Below are 22,274 nucleotides of genomic sequence, written 5' to 3'. Positions count from 1 at the left end.
CAGGGAGAGCTTTGGACCTCATGTTGTAAACGGGGGCCGTAGAAGGGTTATTATAAACCAAGAGGTAACACGTCCAACATTTTCTTTAAAAGGAAGGAAACTGGGGCACCTGGGTGGCTCAGTTGGTTGGACGACTGCCTTCGGCTCAGGTCATGATCCCAGAGTTCCCGGACCGAGTCCCGCATTGGGCTCCCAGCATCGGGCTCCAGCTCCACGGGGAGTCAGCTTCTCCCTCTGACCTCCTCCTCTCTCCTGCTCGCTCTCCTTGTCTCTTTCTCAAATAAATAAATAAAATCTTTAACAACAACAAAAAAAGGAAGGAAATTCTGTCAATTGTGACAACACAGATGGACCTGGAGGACATTATGCTACCTGAAATAAGAAGGACACAGAAAGACAAATACTGCATCCTACTTATGTGTAGGATCTACAACAGTCAGACTCCTAGAAGCAGAGAGTAGAATGGTGACTGCTGGGAGCTGGAGGGAGGGAGAAATGGGGAGATGATGGTCAAAGGGTCCCTACTTTCAGTTACACAGAATGAATAAGTTCTGGGGAAGCTAATGGACAGCATGGGGACTGCAGGTAGTAGTATTATGCTGTAAACTTGCAAAGTGCTAAGAGGGTAAATCTTAAGGGTTCTCACTATAGAGAAAGAAAGCAAGAAAGAGAGAGAATGGAAAACTGTAGGGGATGGCTATGATGGCTACATTAATTAGCTTGATGTTTGCGATCATGTCACAGTGTATCAAATCATCAAAGAGTACCCCTTAAATAGATATAAATCCTATTTATTAAGCATGCCTCAATAAAGCTGAAGAAAAAAAAAAAAAGCTGCTCTGGTGCTTGTGGAAAATGGATAGGCACAAGGAGGAGACTGGGTGCAAGGAAGCCAGTTGGAAGCAATTGTGGAGTCCAAGTGAGATAGGAGGACATGGCTGGAGAAGACTCCATAATTCCCAAGATGGGAACGAGGTGGAACCCATAGGGTTTAGAGTTGTCCAGTGTGAAGGCTGTGGAAGCCAAAGAAGGGGAGAACGGTTTTCTGGTTTGGCAGACAGATGGTCCACGCCTTACTTGCCCAGTCAGCAGCGGGTACCTGCCCTGATCAGTGAGTGGGGTCTTTGCCCAGCTTCCGGGGTGGCCAGCTGGGCTCTGTCTCCCTAAAGCCATACACCATGAGACCCTCCTCCAGGATTCTTGCCCCTAACCCCAACCCCTCTTCGAGTTTCCTGGTCAATTACAGATGCCAGCATCGCCATGTTTAGAAATATTTAATTTTGCTTTACTGTAGGTTCTATTTTTGTTAAATAGATTAGTCTCCACCAGGAAAACAAAATTGCTTACCGGCCGACCTGAAAGTCTGAGACAGGCAATTTGCAATCTGTTGGAATCTTTACTTCAAGCCAGAGTGGGCTGCAGGCTGGCCTGGGGGTGGGGGGCTTGGGGGGCAGGGCTCAAACAAAGCAGCTGGCACCACAGCAGTCCAGGTATGCCTGAGGCCAGAGGGCTCGGCTGCAAGGTGCCCAGCAGAGGAATGGTACAGGAAAAATGGGCAGGGCTATGGAGCTCAGGGACAGGGGGTTCAGGAAGGGCCCTGTGCTGGGAGGTGGGCCGCCTGGACTCTAGCTCAGGGCCCCCTTGTCCCTTGGGTGGCAGTCTCCTAGTGTGTAAGAAGATCAAGTTTGTATTATCTGAAAGCTGGGTCCAGAATTTCTCCTAAGAGGAAATGATCTTGGTGTAGGAGGGAACCTTGATTAGTCTCCTGGGTGGAAGGTAAGAAGAAGGGAGAAGAGGAAGGAGCTATCCTCTGCAGAGAAGGAGGTCCAAGAGGGGTGGGAGGCCTAGTGAGACCACGACAGGGAAAGTCGTCCCTAAGACGGGGGGCGGGGGGGAGTGGCAGAGCATGAACTAGATCAGGAATAAGGTCCAACTTGAAGTCATTCAAATGACATTCTATGGTACAAACCCCCTCCCCCTAACCCCCAAATATTCCCTGGAACCCCTCACAAGTCCTCATAAAAGGGGATGGCTTTCAGGTCTGTTCGTTTTTGTTTTGTGTGACTGTCATAATGGAGGAGGGGTCTGCATTCCAGGCATGGATCCATGGGGCCCAGAGCTGAGGGAAAAAAAAAAAACAAACAAACAAAACCTCAGGGATCTGGAATGGTCCAAATTCTGAATGAATTCAGCACAAGCAGGACCGTGAGAGGGCAAGCCCGCAGGAATGTGAAGAAATCTTGAGGTTGGTTTTGGTCATCCCTAAACTGAGAGATGGGGCTTCCTGAGAACCTTTCCAAGCCCCAATGGCTGACATCAGGTTACACATCGAGGCTAGCGTTGGGCAGGAAGCTCTCTTAATCTTTACTGTGTCTTGGTTTCTCCATCTGTACAACAGTCTGGGTGTGAGTTTTCATCTGCCAAAGCATGGATATGTCTAAGTGTGTACACGCATGAGGGCATACGTATGAGGCAGGCCAAGGGCAAGGAGTACCGATGTGACAGTCTCCCAGGCTCTTCCCAGCCCCAGCGGTCCCCAGCTCTCTGGCCTGATGAGTCACCAGTCTCACCTTGGAAACAGCAGGCTGGGCTGGCAGCAAGGTGTCCCTGGTGTGCCTGATTGAGAACCTGTTCTCCCTCTTGGCTCAGCTCCCCTATTTGAAACCCAGATGGCTCCATATGGGGACTGGGGACTATTCAGTTGGCTTCATGGGCTAAGTCTAAAAACCTTCCATCAATTAAAAAAATCTTCCACTAATTCTCCTGCGAAGGATAGAGACAGGAGTCAGCAGGGGGAAAACCAGAAAGGAAAGGAAGGGCAGTGTTGGCAGCCCCACCTACTGAGGCGGCCTCGAGCTGCGGAGGGTCAGGAGGCTCCTTCTAGCAGCAGAAAGCAGAACGACGGCTGAGAAACGCAGGGCTTGGACCAGGAACAAACGCGGTGGGTGTCCGAGGCTGTTTTCAGGGCTGGAGTGAGGCCCGCTGAAGCTCGGAGAGATAAATCGAAGAACCTTTTTGCTTAAGATGGGTTGTCTCCTCCCTCCCACCTCTGGCCTGGGCTTGCGAGGGTCTTTATTCCCAACCACAGGGGCTCTTTTAAGACCCCTGCCCAACGGATGGGTCCAGCTAGTGAAGTCCCTGTATTGATAGGACTGGCATCTGGTGGATGGCCGTCAAACACTGTGCAGTGGACATTTCTTTTCTTGCCCACCAGCTGGTCCCCCTTTGAATGATCATAGTACCCTGATTTTAATTTAGAGATGATGTTGGTCAGGGCTGTGAGAGCCACTCTCTAAGATAGCCCCAGTGATTCTCACCTACAGATACTGACAACCTGTACAGTCCCCTCCCACACTGAACAGGGCTGCTGTCTGTAACCAGTAGGCTACTACAGAAATGGCAGAGAGTGACTCCCAAAGTTAGGCCGCACAAAGACACTGACGCTCCAGCCTTGCTTTCTTTTGGATCACTGACGCTGGTGGAAGCCGGCCACTGTGTGATAAGGACATCCAAGCAGCCCTATGGAGAGAGGTCCACGTGGTGAAAACCCAAGTCCTTTTGCCAACAGCCACCACTAATTTGCCAGCCATGTTCATGAACCACCTTGGAAACAAGTCTCCTACCCCAAGAGGCCCTAGGATGACTGTAGTCCCACCTTGCCTACAATTACAAATATTAAAGCCCCTAAGCCAGAACCTTGCAGCTAAGTCACCCCTGAATTCCTGACTCACAGAAACTACATGAGATAATAAATCTTGACTGTTGCTTGCAGCTACTACACTTTGGGATAATTTGCTATAAAGCAAGAGATAACAAATACGGGGGTCACAGGAAGTAAGAGAATTCACCCTGAATGGTTCAAAGGAAGACCCTTAATTAAGGACTACCACAGTGTGGGGGAACAGATCATGAGGGCAGCCAAAAGACAGTGTTGTGCCCATGGACTAGTAACGGCAGGAGCTGTTATATAACTCAGAGCAGAGGAGCTAGGGAAGAAATCGTGTCCTCAGAGCTTCACAGGAGTGGGAGACACTGAGGAGGAGTAGCCTTGGAGGAAGGGCATATTTATTTCAAGAGATAGAGCACCAAAGGCAGGCTGAGGGCTGCACCCTGACCTCTCTCTCTCTCCTCTTGGCCTCCAATCTCTTGCCTGTACTCCCCACTGGCTAAAGCCAACCAGAAGCTGAGCACAAGGGACCCTGAGTAATGCTGACCATGGGAACTGCTTCCTAGGGCACAGAGAAGGGGAGAGAATGGAGCCGTTGGAAGAGAGGCAGAGAAAAGAGAAATGCCCCCTCTGAGATTCCTCTGGCCTCACTCTACCTTCAAGTTCTACGAAACTTTCTTTATGTGTGAACCACATGTATAAAGTCAAGAGTCACATGACTTAAACTAAGCCAATCAGTGTGGTCCCCTGGCAATAGTGATTGGTTTAGGCAAGTGCACGTGACCCAAACCAGCCAATCAAAGCTAAGGGGATTGACTTTCAGGGATTCTGTTGGCACTAATGGGGAAAATGAGCTCCCTCTTTTGCTGGACTCGAGTGACGGTGGGATCCGGAAGTAACTGTGCAGAGGCTGAGGGTGGAGCTGGCACGGAAGGAAGCAGTCCCAGCGATGGAGAGAGGGAGAGGCCTCGTCCTGGACTTCACTGTTATCTTTGGGTAAGGACGGTTTTCTATTACTTGCACCAGAAGAGTCCTAAAGACACATTCCCATTTAGACAGCCTTGGTGATCCTCATAGTGGCTCTCTGGGGTAGCATTAACCCCATTTTACAGGTGGAGAAAACGAGGTCCTGTTCTCTTTATCATTTGGCAGCGAGTTCATTTAAACTCATTGTTAAGTCCACTCTACCAACCTAGGTTTTCAGAATGTATTTCATCTTCACATTGCATGATTTTAGATTTTTGACTTCTGTTTCAGTGGCCTTGCTGTATATAAGCCTGTTACTGAAAGCTGCTTCAAACCCCCTTTAGAAGTAGGTGGCACGCCATTATTAATTTTCATCAAACAAGCAAACAAGTCATGGTGGTTAGGAAGATTTTCCAAAGTCACACATCTTTCAGGGGCACAGTCTCAGACTGGAAGGCAGGACTGAAGCAAGTCCCCTGGCCCTTTCTCATCCCAAATGGGAAATACCCTTTTTTTAGTACTTTTCTTACCCCTCTCTCCCATACTTTCCCTTCTTCCTGCTTCTGCATTGAGCCGATCCTCTCGGGAGGACAGTGGGAAGGCTGGTAGTGGCAGATGTGTGCTCAAGGCTACCCTGATAAGGTAGGGCAATCACTCCATGGTCCCCAGCAAGTTTAGAAAAAAAAGCAGGGGCACCCTTTGGTCTGGTAGGGGAGGTAAGAAAGAAAGCATCTTCTCCTGACTGCTGAGTTAGCCAAAGACCTTGCAGGGCTTGCCGGGACCCGTGAAATCTGGCCTCTGATTTCTCTGATGGTGTCTCCCTTCACTGACTCGGTCCCAGCTACACTGGCCTCCTTGCACTTCCCACACACTCCAGCTTCTTTGCCTGCTCGGTTATTTTTGATGAGAAATCAGACACACCCTGGGTGCTAGATATTTTTGAATATTCCTTTAAATATGTTTAAGCTTTGTCTGGGGCATGATTAAGTTACTTGAAATGAGTTTGACCCCTTTAAGCTTTGCTTCTAGGCTTTCTTGGGTGGGCCCAGAGCCATCTTTAATCTAGGGTTGACTCCTGGGACTACAGCCTCCTGAGTATCTCCCTTTCTGAAATTTTTCACCCTGGTTGATGCGAACACAAATGATTCCTGGCCTTGCAGGAGCTCTGAGGATCCCCCTGCATGTTGATTTCGGCTGGTACTTTCCCTGGTCTCGGGTGGTTTCCTCACTACATCAGCACATGCTGACGAGTCCGCAGCTGAAGACCTGAGGTGGCCCCTCGGAGCTGTCTGCTGCCCTGTCTCTCTTCCCTCCGCTATTCTGCCTGCAAATTCTAGCCTCCTTGGTCTCTCTTAATTCAAAATTTCAACTGTCTCAATTCATGTTGTCAACTTGGTGGACTGCAGGGCTGTGTCTGGGCAATCCTAAGGCTCATGTTCTTTGTGTCCCTTCGCTCAGGGGTCATTCTCCTTTGCTGTCTGTAGTCCGGAGTTGGAAAACTGTTGTTTCCCATGATTTGACTGGTGTTTTAGTTGCTTAAGGCAAGAGCGTAAAGCCAGTCCCTGTTACTCCTCCATCTTGGCCGGAAGTAGAAGCTTCCCTTAACCCCAAGTGCTGGAGACACTGTTAACCGAGGCTTTCACGCTGGCTGTCCCCCGGCCTGGATCACTTCTCCCCTAGTCATAACACGGACCTTCTCACCCCTTCTTCAAGTCTTTTCTCATGTACCACCTTCCCAGAGAGGCCTCCTCTGGCCATGCTGTTTAAAACTTCTCCCTGCTCCCTCTCCACTGGCGCCATTTCCAATTCTCCTTCCCTTCCTGCACATTTCTTTCTTTTTTTCTTCTTAAATAGCACTGCTGCCTTCTCACATACTACATAATTTACTTACTTAATATGCCCATCACTGACTCTCTCTTTGCACTGGGCTGTAAACCCTTTGAAGGAAAGGATTTCTGTTTGTTTGGTTCATGCTGTATTCCTGGCTTCCAGTACGATGCTTGGCCCATTAGTAAGTTCTCAACAATTACTTGTTGAATAAAGGCATGGTTGAGAAGATGATAGTGAAAAAAACATCAACAAAAACACACAACAGCCCATAAGCACAGCTGTGAATGTTGAAAATGTGAGGTGTGTGTGGGAGAGTAGCTAATATCCCTTCTGTGTGAACAGCAGCCTGAGAGGAAATAGCCTGTACACAGTGATGGCTGGTGGTGAGCTCCCAAGATGGCAGGCTCTATTCTGTAGGCAGTATGGAGCCATGGAAGGCGATTAATAAGGAACAATGTGGTCAGAGATTATTTAGGAAGAATAATCCGGTGAGTGTAGATGTAAGACTCAGAAGAGATGAGGGGCAGAGGAGAGAGAGGAGAGAGGAGACACTTGGGAGTTCACAGAGTCAGCAGAGCTCAGCAGGTGAAGAGAGGAGTGGAGATGATACCTGTATAGATTTTTCTGTGGCAACATGGCTGGTGTGACAGAGCAAACTGAGGTTCCAAAGGATTCCACCGAGAGTGGTCGGGGAGTAGACAAGAGTGTAAAATGAACATGGGCATTAGAGGTGGTTGATGTTGGGCCCGAAATCTGGACTCTGCCCTTCTCTGGGCACAGCTGTCACTTCCCACCTTGTGAACCTGGGCACAGTTGTCACTTCCCATTGCATGAGCCTGGGAACAGTTGTTACTTCCCACGTCGTGAACCTGGACACAGCTGTTAGTTTGCACCTCATGAGCCTGGGCACAGTCGTCACTTCCTACCTTGTGAGCCTAGACACAGTCTTCACTTCCCCTGTTGTGAACCTGGACACAGTTGTCACTTCCCACCTTGTAAACCTGGGAACAGTTGTCACTTCCCATCGCATGAGCCTGGGAACAGTCGTCACTTCCCACGTTGTGAACCTGGGCACAGCTATCCCTTTCCACCTAGTGAGCCTGGACACAGTCATCACTTCCCACCTGTTGAGCCTGGGCACAGTTGTCACTTCCCACCTTGTGAGCCTGCACACAGTCATCAATTCCCATGTTGTGAACTTGGACACAGTTGTCACTTCCCAGCTTGTGAACCTGGACACAGTTGTCACTTCCTACCTCATGAACCTCAGCGCAGTCGTCACCTCCCAGCCCGTGAGCCTGGGCACGCGGCATGGCCTCCTCAACTGGCTTCTTCTCCATAAAATGGTACTAAGCACGTCTGCTCCATAAGCAGGGCTTGCGCCTAGGGAAATTCTATACTTTGGGTGCTTAGTAAATATTGGTTCCCATCTTGAAAAACTTTTCTCTTTCGTTACTTCAGAGTCACAAGAGACGTCAGAGATCGGCGAGCCCCTGCTCTGACCATGCCAGCCAACACCCTCATCATCCTCCAGGTGAACGGAGGCACGGAGCTCAGCCCCAGCTGAGGCCCACGACTGTCCCTTGGGGGAGCCACGTGATAAATCCCACTTCTTGTGATGGTCACTACTTCTCACACAAGCTGGGCTGAGGAGAATGCGCCCCAGGAGAAGACACCAAGCTGTGCATCTCCACAGCCCTTGCTGGGGGGAAATGGGACATGTTGCCCTTACATGGGAGTTTAGAGCCTCAGAATACTCTGTTCACAAGAGACTTTAATTCCTAAGACAGCTGTCCAGTGGCTAAGGTCATTAAACTCAGATTACTGAGGCAGCTCCCTATAAGCCAGTTGAAAGAATTACTCGATTTGAGGATGAATAGGGAATCTTTCTGGTACATTTCGGAAAGTACTCTGGAACTCATACACACCCAGGGTCCCTGCCAGATTGCTGAAGGGGAATTGACAGTGGTTCTCTGGATTAACTACCACTACGTAGGGCCTATTAAAGACGCTGTGTGCCTAAGGGAGAATCTGGGTCACTGTTTCATCACATACTATGGGCTTGTAAAAACACTCGTGCCCATGTATTATGTATGTAGATCATACATGGAGAAGCATATACAAAATTCTTCTTTCTTCCTGTTATCACACTAAGGGTCTACTAGAGCCACAGTCTAAAGCTGACCTGTCACAAGTCGTTCACTGTACGTACCGTAAGGTCTCAGACCTCAAGAATTTTTCCGGCTGGCCTATAGCCTCTGATAGGCAATACCCTCTGCGTTTTTTTCTTGCCTACTCAGGTGAAATGACATAACATGCCCTCAGTCAACTGGGCCCCAACTAGTGGGGACCCAACCTGCTAGAGTTTGGCATTGAGGACAAAGGAGTTCCTCCAGGCTCAGAAAATTGAGGCTCACAGGAGAGCAGGACGTGTTCAAGGCCTCTGAGGTTTACTTCCATTTTTTTCTCCCTTCCCTGCTCTGTTCACTTCTAAGTGAGAATCAGGATCCATCTAAGATAGAAGGGGAAAGAAAGGAGAAGAGTATTAATAATGGCTGAGAGCCTACAGGTGCTGGGAACCGTGCCAGGTAGGCATGTGTCCCTTGGTCCTCATGACAACGTTGTGAGCCAAGTATTTGTATATCCTATTGTACAGATGGGAAAAGTGAGTCCAAGAGCTTATTAGCCAAAGTCCCTTGGCTAGTAAGGGCCAAGACTGGAATAAAGTCAGGTCTTTTAAAGTTAATATGTTTTTTAAGTCTTTCTTAAAAACAAAACAAAACAAATACAAAACCAAAATGAGACCTAAAGTAATATATATCCACTGTAGAAAATTTGGAAAAGGAAAAATAAGCAAAGAGAAAGAATTCTACCCAGAGACACCACAGCTGACTCTTTGGAGTACATTCTTCTGGTCTTTATGTATTTAAACATATGCTATCAAAAGTGAGGATTTGCGATGAAAATCTTTGCAATCTGCCTCCTTTTCACTAAACAATATATTACAAACAATTTTCTATGTCATTATATAGTTCTCTGTAACAACTATTTCTAATGGCTGCCAATAATTCTACTGTATAGATGCACCAAAATTTGTTTAGCTCAGTCCAAGCACTGGATGTTTCGGTTATTTCTAGTTTTTCCCCTGCCCGCACCAAGACAAACCATGTTTCCATGAGTGCTCTAATAGGGTCCAAGTCTTGGCTTATAATCACCACTGCGTCTTGAGGAAAACTTCTTAGAGGTATAGTTTTTTTAGGTCAAAACTGATGTCCTACTCCTCTTAGAGGGCAGGGTCCGAATGCTCATTTCTATGAAACATTCTCCTTTCTGCTCCCACTGTCTCTGATTTCCCAAACCTTTTCTGTCTTTTGAGGTCCAGCCCAACTGACTTGACTGGAAGTCTGTACCACTGGGCCAGGAGCAACTTCCAAGGTTAAACCGTGGTGATCAATAGACACGAACCACACATGTCATTTTAAATAACCCAGCAACCATATTTAAAAAGTTAAAAAGAAATGCACAGAATTAATGTCAACGATAAACTTTTTAACCTAATGTAATATCATAATAATAACCCACAGTAATATCATTTCAATGGTAATCAATATAAAAATTATTAATGAGATACTTTACATTTTGGGGGGTACTAGGTCTTTGAAATTGGTGCGTTTTACTTCTGGACCTGCCACATTTTCAATGCTCTTGAATGAGGCTAGGGGTGACCCCACGGAGCAGTGCAGGTGTAGAATAAATATGCCTTACTCTTTACCATAATCCCATGAACACAGAGCCTGCTATGAGTGAGTTGATCACTGAAGGAATGAGTGCCACTCCTCCTAATGGTTCCATGCTATTTCCAGCAGGGAGGGATTCTCTCTACTGTGACCCTCTAGAACCTTGGAATATTCCTCTTAGTGTCTCTCCAAAGTGTAAGGGTGCCTGGGTGGCTCAATCGGTTGAGTGTCCTGCTCTTTGTGTTGGCTCAGGTCATGATCTCAGGGTCATGAGGTCGAGCCCTGCATAGGACTCCATGCTCTGTACAGAGTCTGCTCAGAATTCTCTCTCTTGCCTTCTCCCTCTACCCCTCTCTCAACTGGTGCCTGTGCTTGCCCTCTCTCTATCTCTCTCTATCTCACAAAATAAATAAATAAATAAATAAAATCTTTAAAAACAAAAACCACACAGTCATCAAAAGAAATTAAATCTTGTCACTTGCCACGACGTGGATGGAACTAGAGGGTATTATGCTGGGCAAAATAAGTCAATCAGAGAAAGACAATTATCATATGATCTTTCTGATATGAAGAATTTGAGAGGTAACATGTGGAGTTTTGGGGGTAGGGAAGGAAAAAAATCAAACAAGATGGGATTGGAGGGGGAGACAAATCATAAGAGACTCTTACTCTCACAAAACAAACAGAAGGTTGCTGGGGGTAGGGGGTTAGGGAGAGGGTAGCTGGGTTATGGACATTGGGGAGGGTATGAGCTATGGTGAGTGCTGTGAAGTGTGTAAACCTGGAGATTCACAGACCTGTACCCCTGAGGCTAATAATACATTGTATGTTAATAAAAAATAAAAATAAATAAATAAAAGACAATTAAAAAAAAAACCCAACACCAAAGTATATCCAGTCTCCTCTAACACGCAGCTATGTAATTACAGGGGTCCCTACTATGATTCAAAGCCAGGACTCAGAGCCCACCCCTGCCGGATGCTTGTAAGGGCCACAGTCCCCAGACTGTGAGATGTTTAACGTACTGGTACTTGGGTGTGTTAGTTAGGGAATGGGAGCTGAGGGGACCATGTTGTCACTGTCTCCAAGTCTGCCCACAGGGATTGAACCCTGTAGGAAGCTAGGGGGCTTTATTCACAGGGAAACTTGTGGGGCTTAGGACACCACTGCTGAGCTCTGGGCCTCGTTGGTGGTGTGCTGGGAAATGCTCACCTACAAGCTCTCTGATGGGGAGGTGGAGAAATCCTGATGTGTAGCATTCAAGGATTACTGTGGTGTAGATACTCCGGTCATGGCCAATTTCACACTACTAATGTGACATCACAGAACAGGAAGCCGGGAAGACATGCACACAGGTGGCTAACCAGCCGAGACAAGTCAGCTCCCACATAGCACTGAGCCCCGCTGAGCAAGGGGCAGAGCGGCCTTCTTCCCCAGTGAAGACTGAGGCCATGACGGCCCGTGGGGGCCCCAAGGAACAAAGATCTGGCAATAATGTGGTGAGAGGCCTCCACAAGTGGCTTGTAGGCACTGGATGTCGCCAAGGAGCTGTGGCACTGGGCCAAGGAAGGTACAATTTGTGAAGACAGTGAGATGCCCCCAGGGACACAGGGGTTAGACTGGAGGAATGGTGGGCAGTGCTGGGACTTGAGGTCACGCTGTTCAGCAGGTAGGAGCAACTCACCAGGGAGGTTTCCCTGGCAGTGGTATAACCTCATTTGTAGACAGACCCAAGTGGGTTCTGGCCACTTACATTATGTTTGCTTCCCCATGAACTGTGAGCACCTAAAGGCTCAGATTTGATGTGTCCTGCCCACTTGCATTCTTGGTTTTTACCAAGCACACCTTTGGGGTCCTGATCTCTGCATGCATGGAATATTTTTCTGCAGGATCAGGAAGGGTAACTGCAGCATCCAGTCTCCTTGAACCATCATGAAACCATCATGAAAAATTTCAGATTATCCAGATGTTACACTGGGTGGAATACTGTAGAGTCTACAGATGCATTTCTATCATTTACTGTCATAATATTTACAGCGTACATAACTTAAGAGCCATTCAAGATGAGAGTCATTCAAAATGAGAAGTAACTACATTGGAAGGACATCCTTGATCACCCCCTCCTTTCTATAATGATTGGCATTTTTTCCTCCTGAAATATGCCTTGACTCCACCTGCTTCTCTCCCTCCCCGCTCACTATAGGTTTAATGTACCAGTGTTCTGCAGGTACTCATGCTTCTTTCTAATCTGTTCTCTCCACTGCAGCCAGGAGAACCTTCTTGAAAATAGCAATCAGTTCACTCCCTTGCCGGACACCCTTCCACAGGGTCCCACTGGTCCCACTGGTTGCACCCATAGGTGCAACGTGATCTGGCTTCCACCCAATCCCTCTGGCCCACTCCCCAGGCTCATCCTGTCCCACTCTGTTCCAGCCACATTGGATTTCCTTTGCTTTCTCAAAGGTTCCACACCTCCTCTCACCCCAGGGCCTTTGCATTTGCTCTTGCCTTTTCCAGGAATGCCCTTCTGACCCTCTTTGCCTAGTTAGCTCTGATTCATTCTTCACTCTGAACTCAAAGGCATCTCAGGGAAGTCTTGTCTTTTTTCTTTTTTTTCTTTTCTTTTTCCAGAGAAGTCTTTCTGATCCCCAGCCTTGGTCAGACCTCTATTTCTAAGTTCTTAAGACACCCTGTGGCTTTCCTCCGAGCACTTTCCACAATCTATATTCAAAGTTATCCAGATGAGTAGCTGCTTACGATCTGTCTCCCCCCGCCCAAGGACCACATTGGCCTTGCTCAGCACTGTGTCTGTATCACCCCTTCCCCATGCCTCTCACACTGTCAGTGGTAGGAAATATTTACAGAAGGAATGAACGAGCAAAGGGAAACACCCACTTCCTGGTGGTGATGCCAGGTTTTTACACCATGGTGTCATCCCTGATATTAAAAATCCCGCGGCCCAGAAGGGGCTATACAGTTAAATTGGACATACAGTTAAATTTTTCACTATATATCTGATTTCTCCTCTTGTTTAAGCAAAATAATAATAATAACAATAACAAAGTGATACAAGCTGCCACCATGACGCTCATGAAAAAGGTTGGAGTGAGGGGGGCAAAAAACAGAAGCACATTCTGAAGTTGACCTCTGACCCCTCCTCCCCCTCCCCCAACCCCGGTAGAAGATGGATTCATGGTTGCGGCCCAATTTGAGCCATTTCTTTAAAAAGAAAATTCAAGTGAACGGCAAACCTGGGAATCTTGGTGGAGGGGTTGTAGCCATTGAAAGGAGTGACAGCAAGATTACTGTAACTTCTGAGGTGACTTTTTCCAAAAAGGATTTGAAATATCTCACCAAAAACATCTGAAGAAGAAGAATCTGTGTGACTGGTTGTGTGGAGTGGCGAATAGCAAAGAGAACTTTGTTATTTCCAGATTAACTAGAATGAGGAGGAGGATGATGAAGATTAAAATTCATTTATCTGGGGACACCTGGGTGGCTCAGTTGGTTAAGCATCTGCCTCTGGCTCAGGTCTTGGTTTCGGCATCCTGGTGTCGAGCCTCACCTGAGGCTCCCTGCTCAGTGGGGAGCCTGCTTCTCCATCTTGCTCTGCCTTTCCCCACTGCTGGTGCTCTCATTCTCTCTCTCTCTCTCTCTCAAATAAATAAAAATCTTTAAAAAAAATTCATTTATCAGGAATATTTAGTATGTTCTAGAATAAAACTGGGGAACCAAAATAAATAAATCAATGATTATATAAGTGAGTTATGGCTTGATTTCTTCCTTTCCTGGGGACCCCTCAATCCCACACTGCATTTCAGACTTTGTAACACACCTTCCTTAATTCATCTCCAGAGCAACCTGGCAAGGCGCTCTTGGTCACTGGTCGCATTCTGCAGCAGAGAATGCAAAGATTGGAGACTTCCCCAAGGTCACCACTACTAAGACGGAGAGGACAGCAAGCTAACAACCTAGGTCTGCAGACTCCATGTTCAGTGCTCTTTCTGCCACACTGGGCTGCCTCTCCCAGGAAGGTAAACGAGCCACCCAAATGAGATGGTGTCACTTCAGTTTTGCCCGGCATGTTTCACCAATGCTTTCAGAATCATTTTTGCAACCGGAACATTTCTTAAAGGAAGAAAACTAGTTCATCACAGTAATCAAGTCTGTCATAGAGGATGTGTGATGATGTTTGAAAATATAATCCTATGAACATCAGAACTGACAACTCTGAAACATCTCTAGGCTAAATCTGCTAATAACAGTCTTTAGCATTCAGGCTGGCTCTCCCATCAGTTGGTGTGATACATTTCACAGCAGAAATGCCCTAACAAGGAACTTCCTCAAAGAGGAACCAGGGAGAGGACAGATTTTAATGAGACCCGATTCCTGAATAGGTGAAGTGTGAGTGGAGAATAATAGCATGACATGAAACATGTATTTCCATGAATCAGACAAGATGGGGTCTCCCATCAGAAAATGCAGCAAGCACTTTCTAGAGGCCAGGACTTGTATGGAAGAGAAGTCAAGACACCAGGGCCGTCACCTCTGTAGATCCTCCCTAAGAAAATATACTTTGATTAGAATGAAGCCAACACATATGAATTGCAATGACCTCTTCTGGGCCTGCTGATCACCCACTCATTCCTTCTTACCCTTCTATCTACCCACCTGCTCACCTGCACAAAGATGACTTTGTGTGACCACTGACCTGCCCATTCTACCCACCTGCCATCTCTCTATCTATCCATCCATCCATCCACCCACATACTCACCCATTCATCCAACCACCTATCCGTGTATATACCTATCTCTCTATCATCCATTCCGGTATCCATCCACCTACCCACACACCCATCCATCTCTTCACCCATTCACGCAACCTTCCAACTGTCTACTTGCCCGTCACCCCTCCACCCACCCACTCCACCCATCCAACCAGCTAACTAGTCTTTCCTGTATGTCTACTATGTATAAAGCCCTGAGGAAATGTCGAGGAAGTGGGGGACAGGCGGTGATAAAAATCTCGGACATATTTGCTCACTGCCCATGAGATCATGACCATGGAGACTCCAGTAGAGGTCAGACTGTGAGCTGGCAACTGAGAACTCCCTCAAGGAGGGGGCAGGAGAAGGCTCCATGTAAAGCTAACCAAGTACTAGGAGTCAAGATGATGGCACAACCAGGACAAGGGCAGGGATTTCCCCAGGGTGCTGCCTGGGCCCCAGGGCCAAGTTCCAATATCTGCCATAGGCAGACCCAAAGCAGCCTGGCTCTTGTCTGTTTAATAGACACCCATCCCCTTGGCCAAACACCACTGGTTTGTTTTTGTTTTTGTTTTTAATGAAGAACACACAGAATGTGGTGAAAGGGCATGAAACAAAAAGGCTATTAGTCCTCCTCCAAAATCTCAAGTGTAAAAGTACAGTATTATTTGTTGCTTTGGTGACTAGATGGGCCGTCCAAGATGACCACTGTTCTGCTGTTGGTTTCTCTCTCTCTCCTACTCTTTTGGGGTTCATTTTTTCACCTTTGAAGAAGACAACCAAAGTGCCTTCCCAGGTAAAGCCAAAGCAGGAAGAAACCCCCATAATACGTGTATCCCCTCAGTGATTTTGGCAGCCTCTGTGTACCATCTGTGTTTTTCTTTACTAAATACCTGCCTCTTACAAAACCCAAAAAAGAAACCCTGTCTTGCTACCTCAAGTGCTAGTTATATTTTTATTGTACACATTAAAATCAAACACGGCTATTAAAATAAAGACTGTAGGTCTGGGTCCCAGCTCAGATTGTGCCCTCTCCTACCTCTGGGGTGCTGTGCTTGGACCTGCCATCATGGCTGCACTCCTCCCTCCCCCCCTGCCTGCGGTGGGACTGACCTGGTGGGGCTGACCTGAGGCCCAGGCTAGCTTCCCTGTTAGGGCTTTGCTTCATCTTTGTTCCTGCAGAAATCTATTTGCTTATTTTTTTAATAAACGAGGAGGGTTAATAGAGAAGTCTTTGAAGGAGCAAGTTTTTTTGTTTTTTGTTTTTTGTTTTTTGAAAGGGAGAGAGAGCGCTGGAGAGCCAGTGGGGGAGGGGCAGAGAGAGAATCTCAAGCAGGCTCCACACTCAGCGCGAAGCCCAAAGCCCAAGATCATGACCTGCGCTGAAATCAAAAGCCTGATACTTAATGACTGGGCCACCCAGAGGCCCCCCTCCAAGGAATAAATTTGAAAGAAAAAAAAAAGTAATATTAAATGTAATCTTAATGTTAATACAAATGTTAACTGAGAAGCTACAATTTTGGGCTTCTCTGTAAAATCTCTTCTGGAAAACAAGTTGGAAAACCAGTGGAATAGATTGATAAATGGCTTTGTACGCGAAGACTATGAACACCCATAAATCACATAGTTAGTTGTGTGTGTGTGTGTGTGTGTGTGTGTGTGTGTGAAGTCCGTGTGAAAGCATTTGCTTGTGAGCATAGGACTGTGAGAATGGGAATTCCCAAAGATGGTGAGCACTGCCAGAATGTAGCCGGAGCAGTGATGCGGGGACCCGCCAACCCCCTGTACCTCCCATAAAGTGTATCACAGGTATTTGGGGGTCTAGAGGACTGTGTGCAGCTAGTATCTGGACACGCCCTTCCTTATTATTCTTGTGCTAATTTAGCTTCCCCTTCAGTCCCCCACCCTACATGCATAAACCGCTTTAATCCTCACAACCCTCTGCAGTAGACCCTGTTGTAATCTGGAGGGTATCCCAGGGGAGCTCTGATCAACTCTCTGCTTCATGGCAGAAGCAACACCCTCCAGCTCCCGGGAATATTGGCGATGGAGGGTCCCAGCTAGGACTTCTGGGAATTACCTTCCACCATGGGGAACCTCACTGCCAACGGAGGCACCCCTCCCATGGCCAGTCATTGGCAGATGGGAAGATACAAAGGCCCGGGCTCCATGCCTCGCTGTGGATACCTGGAGGGCTATCCCAGCTCCAGTGCACTCCCAGCATCCACTGTAGCCTCAATTGCAACCATATTTCGGATCAGCTTCTTGCTCTGCCCCAAGCTGCCGCCTTCATTCCCTTACAGTGCATTTCCCGGGTCCACCCTCCCCTATACCTGCCACACCGAGCGTTCTGGCTCAGAGCCTATTTACAGGGAGCCCAATCTAAGGCATTATCCCCATTTTACAGACAGGAAAACTGAGGTGCAAAGATACTGAGCACTTGCCCAGGTTTATCTGACTAGCAAGTGGAGCCAAGATGTGAACCAAGGAAGTCTGTCTCCAGAGTCGGTGATCCTAAGCATTTCACACTATTGATGGCAAAGGTGGGCATACCCACTCCCCACTCCACACCACCTTCCACAGTTTATAGTACCCTGACCAGACTCCAGGCCTAGCAACTGAGTAACTTGCTAATTACTGTTTGTTAATTGAAGATTTATTGATTTATTTGAGAGAAAGAGAGCATGTGCATGTACATGAGCAGGGAGATAGGGAGAGGGAGAGAGAAACTTAAGCAGGCTCCATGCCCAGTATGGAGCCCAATGTAGGGCTCCATCTCAGGACCCTAAGATCATGATCTGAGCTGAAACCAAGAGTCAGCTGCTCAACTGACCGCACCACCCAGGCAATTTAAATCATTATGATTTAAATAATTCTTGTTTAAACCAGAATTCTAGGAAGCTTGAATTTCATTGAGAAAGAAAGGGGGTGCTGGGGGTTGCAGTTCCAGGAGAAGATGGATCTTCCCAGCTCCCTCTGCCCCCTGACATGGGGCTGGCCTCACACAAGGTCATATCCACGTGTGTAGGAGTCACCGCTGCTCCCGCACACACGGACGAGGCTGGCATCCATCAGCGTTTAAAGCTGTGTGTCTTGTCAGCTGAGATTTCTGTCAGCTGTCCTCCCCTGATGGCAGAAGACTTCCCTCCCCCTTAGCAAGTGCACAGGCTAACATACCTTGACACACACTCAGGGGGCAGGGGAGAGGGTGGTACTCTGGCCTCATGCAAGGAGAAATGCATGGGATGTGCTATGGGGCTCTCCAGAGTACTTTTCACACAGTGTCTTGGTCTATCTTCATCCGAGTGTTTTCCCTGGTAGCGGGGATGTCACTCCTATTTAACTGTATTGTAGTTTAAACTTTAATTGTTCACCTTAAAAATTCTTCTCTCTGTATTCTCACCATCTTAAAATGTACGTTCTTAAATTTATGTATGAGACTCTTGCTAGGCTAATGACTATTTGGTTAGCAGGAGCTTGCAAATAATTTTCCTCTAAAATTAATTAGCAGACTACTTCTATCTTTACAAATACTTTTCGATACAAATAATAAATAAATAAAAACAGCTTTCCCATAATAAATAAAAGTTCTAAAAGAACTGCACTGGAGTGCCCAGATGCCTCGCTCAGCAAAGCCTCTGATTCTTGCTTTCAGCTCAGAGGGTGACCTCGTGGTCATGAGATCGAGCTTCATGTTGGGCTCCACGCTCTGCATGGGATCTACTTCCGAGTCTCTCTCCCACTTGCTCTCTCTCTCATGTCAATAAATAAATAAAATCTTTAAAAAAACACGATTGCCCCTAATGGGGGTTTAGTGTTTAATGGGTACAGACATTCAGTCTGGGAAGACAAGCCAGCTGTGGAGATGGCTGCACAGAAGGTGACTGCTTCGGGCCCCTGGGCTCTGCACTGGAGAGTGGTTAAAATGGTAAGTTGTATGTAGATTTTGGCATAATAAAAAAAGAAAGATGGGGTTAAAATGCTGAGGACCACTGTCATAGGAAAAGCTTTAGAATGTGAGGGAGCAAAACAAACAGCTGTAAAAGAATTAAAAAAAAAAAAAAAAGATCCCAGCCGAGTGTGAAGGTGGGCCTGTCTGAATGATAACGTTCCAGATGACTTTGATTTTTCTTTTTGGGGCTTGTCTGTACTTTTTACATTTTATTTCTGATCATGCATTATTTTTGTAATCTGAAAAGGAAACGTCAGGTCATTTTTGAACACGTGAATAAGAAGATGGGGTTGCACCATGGGTTTACAACATGGGGTTGCAAATTCCCTCGCTCCCCCAGTCAGGGAAGAAGTGAGTAAAATGGAAAGAGCTGCTTCTGGCACTGGCTGGCCACACTGAGAGGGACAGAACTTCCCTCCAGGAGCAGCTTCCTGCCTAGGGATGAAGGGACAGGGGCCTGGTTCCAGCCTTGCCTCGAGCTGGGACCACAGACTCCTCACCTGGATGGTGGGAGGTGAGACGTGCTGGTCTCCCTTTAGCTCTGTCCTTCTCCGGCAGGAATTCTTTTGCCCCCTAATGGAGGACGGCTCATCTAGGTGTAGGATAGGGGTTAATTGCCAAGGGTCAAAAATTCGCTAGCCTGTGTCTTGTGTCCAACCTTTGGTAAATTCTTTAACCTCTGGGTTTTCTCACCTGCCAAATGTTGGTAAAACAGTCTCCATTCTGTGGGGTTGTATTCGTTTGCTAGGGGCTACCTTAACAAATTATCACAAACTGGGTGGTTTAAACAAGCCAACTGTAATGTCTCACAGCTCTGGAGGCTGAAAGTCCAAGATCAAGGTGTCGGCAGGGCTGGTTCCTTCTGAGGGCTGCGGGGGAGAGTCGGTTCCTTCCTCTCTTCCTAGCTTCTGGGTGGCTGGTAATCATTGGTGTTCCTCGGCTTGTAGAAGCAGCACCCTCTCCCTGCCTTCATCTGCACGTGGGGGTTCTCCCCGTATGTGGGTCTGTCTCCAACTTTCCTCTTTTTATAAGGCCGCTAGTTAAACTGGATTACCCTATTCCAGTAGGACCTCATCTTAACTAATTACATCTGCAATGACCCTATTTCCAAATAAGCTCACATTCCAAGGCTCTTCCGGTTAGGAGTTCAAATATGGACTTTTGGAGGGAAACATTTCAACCCATCTCTGGAGTTATAAGTATCAGATGAGATAATACATTTAAGAGCATAGCACCCAGCATGTAGTGAGCGTTCAAAACTACAGCCATTCCCAGGTTCATGACGCTTGCCATTAGAGTAACTGTTACCATAACCACCTTGCCACCGGCTCCTTCCTTTGTTTCTCACAGAGACCTGGACGGTATCTGTACCGAGGGCTTCTGTTGAAGCTCTCATGAGACAATACACGCCCCCACACGGCTTTTCATAAGGAAACAGCGATTTTTTTCCCTGACTCGAGAAAGTCGAACTTGCAAGCTTTGGAAGGCTAGGCATCAATTGAAACAAATTGCTAAACCACATTATTTTGATCTTTCAAATTTATCTGACAGCAGAAGGAGTAGGTTTCTTTCCTGTGCCGTACGTTATCTGCAGTCATTTGTAATTGTGTTTAAAGAAACAGGGGGGAGGGCCGCCAAGCGGTGCCTAGGAACACAAGATTTGGAGACACCTGCCTTTAGAATCAGAAGAACTAGGATGTGATTCTGAACGAGGCTCACTAGTAACACCACGGGGAGCCCAGCTAAGCCGCTCTGCCACACTGATCTACAATTTCTTCATTCATTCAATCAACAAACCTGTGTTTCAAGGACTAAGAGCCAGTATTACACACGGCACCAGAGGTACAGAGAGAACTATGGGCCCCTGTCCCAGTCAAGGGGCTCCGAGGCCCACTGTCCGCTGGGAAGGGGCAGATGGACACATATACAACCCAGGCCAGGCAGGGAGCCCACAGCATCCTCCGCTGTGAACCTGGGGGGAGTGGTTCCCGCTTCCCTCCCACATATCGCACGAGGTGGTTTGGAGAGTGAATTCCTCGGGAGCAGACCTTCCACATTGCTCCTCCTGCTTGGCCCAGCCCTGGCTTACAGAAGTCGCTGGCAATGCTGGCAGAATGAAGGGAGCACCTAAATGGTGAAGAACATGGGCTTCTGAGTTAGCCAGATCCGGCAGTTCTGAATAAACTCATCACTTGCTGCCTGTAGGAGGCTGGGCACATCATTCATCTTTGCTCAGCCTGCTTAAAAAAAATAAATAAATCTATGACATGGTCGTTAATTATCAAAATCCTTCATTCATTAAACGAAGATTGATCAGGTACCTAGCAGGTCCCCCGGCACCCAGCTCTATGTCTTAGGGGAGGCACCGTGGTGGGGTAAATGTGGCGAGGCAGAATGAGGGGGTGGGAGCTGGGATTTGAAATAGGGTGCGGGCGAGGCCTCCCTGACAAGGAGACATATGGGCAGGTTGGGACGGAGGTAAGAGGGCCGGACACAGCTCACTGACGGAGGCTTCAGGGCACGTGGAATGACCCATCCCCCACGTGGTGGCTGTTGGAAGCACCACATTGAACAACAACTGTACAGCACTTAGGGTGCAGACGGGGAGGCAGTGGGAGCTCACTGATTGAGAGCTATTCTTACTTAGTGTTATGTTAATAAATGGAACTGCATGGAACAATAAAGGAGACAGAGACTATAAATGTCCTCTGTGCCCAAGGGCTGTCACACGGTGAATATTCTTATTATTATTATAATAGTTGTTTGTTGCCAGCAATTACCTCTAGGAAATACTCCTGACATTCTGACGTCACAGAGGACCCATCAGCAACCCCCTTACATCCTCAGGTCCTACCTAGGACTTGAGCCCCAGAGAGACAGGGATGGGAGAGATGAGGGAGCTGGGGAGAGGGTGGGTTTCTCTCCTGCTTCTCTCCTGCCTCAGGAGCCGGGGTCCCCAGCCCCACACTCGCACGCTGGGGAGATTCCCACACCCTGTGTGAAACACTGATGCCAGCCATCACAGCAAGAATTGGGGGATCATTATTAGCAGATTCAACGACTATAGATCCTGTTAATACTTCTCTTGTCAGTTCTGATTATTTATTGGGCAGAGAAAGTCTTTTTAGTTTCTAGAAGCCCGGAAGGCAGCAGAGTGGGAGAGTGTGACTGGATTTCTCAATCATGTGTGGATTCTATCCAACAAAGTTAACTCAAGGTTACCAGTGGTGAAGAGCTTCTACAAGCTGTGAAGTGTTGGGTGCAGAACTGTGTGACCAGAGGCACGAAGAGCTGTGGTCCCTGTAAATCTGGGAGCTGCTAATTCATCAGAGGAGCCAAGCATGGCTCTCCCACTG

General features: G+C 47.4%; 1 protein-coding gene and 1 pseudogene across 1 annotated transcript in view; one reads left to right on the top strand and one right to left on the bottom strand.

Annotated features, from left to right (window-relative positions):
- Positions 1-22,274, bottom strand: part of GABBR2 (gamma-aminobutyric acid type B receptor subunit 2) — a 338,485-nt gene that overhangs the window by 101,770 nt on the left and 214,441 nt on the right. The window lies entirely within an intron of this gene.
- LOC131812951 (large ribosomal subunit protein eL22-like) lies at positions 573-13,670 on the top strand (annotated as a pseudogene).

The sequence above is a fragment of the Mustela lutreola genome, chromosome 12 (genome assembly GCF_030435805.1).
Source record: "Mustela lutreola isolate mMusLut2 chromosome 12, mMusLut2.pri, whole genome shotgun sequence".
In the NCBI taxonomy this organism is placed as follows: domain Eukaryota; kingdom Metazoa; phylum Chordata; class Mammalia; order Carnivora; family Mustelidae; genus Mustela; species Mustela lutreola.
The sequence above is the reverse complement of the archived record's forward strand: the minus strand, read 5'-3'. Positions and strand labels throughout refer to the sequence as shown.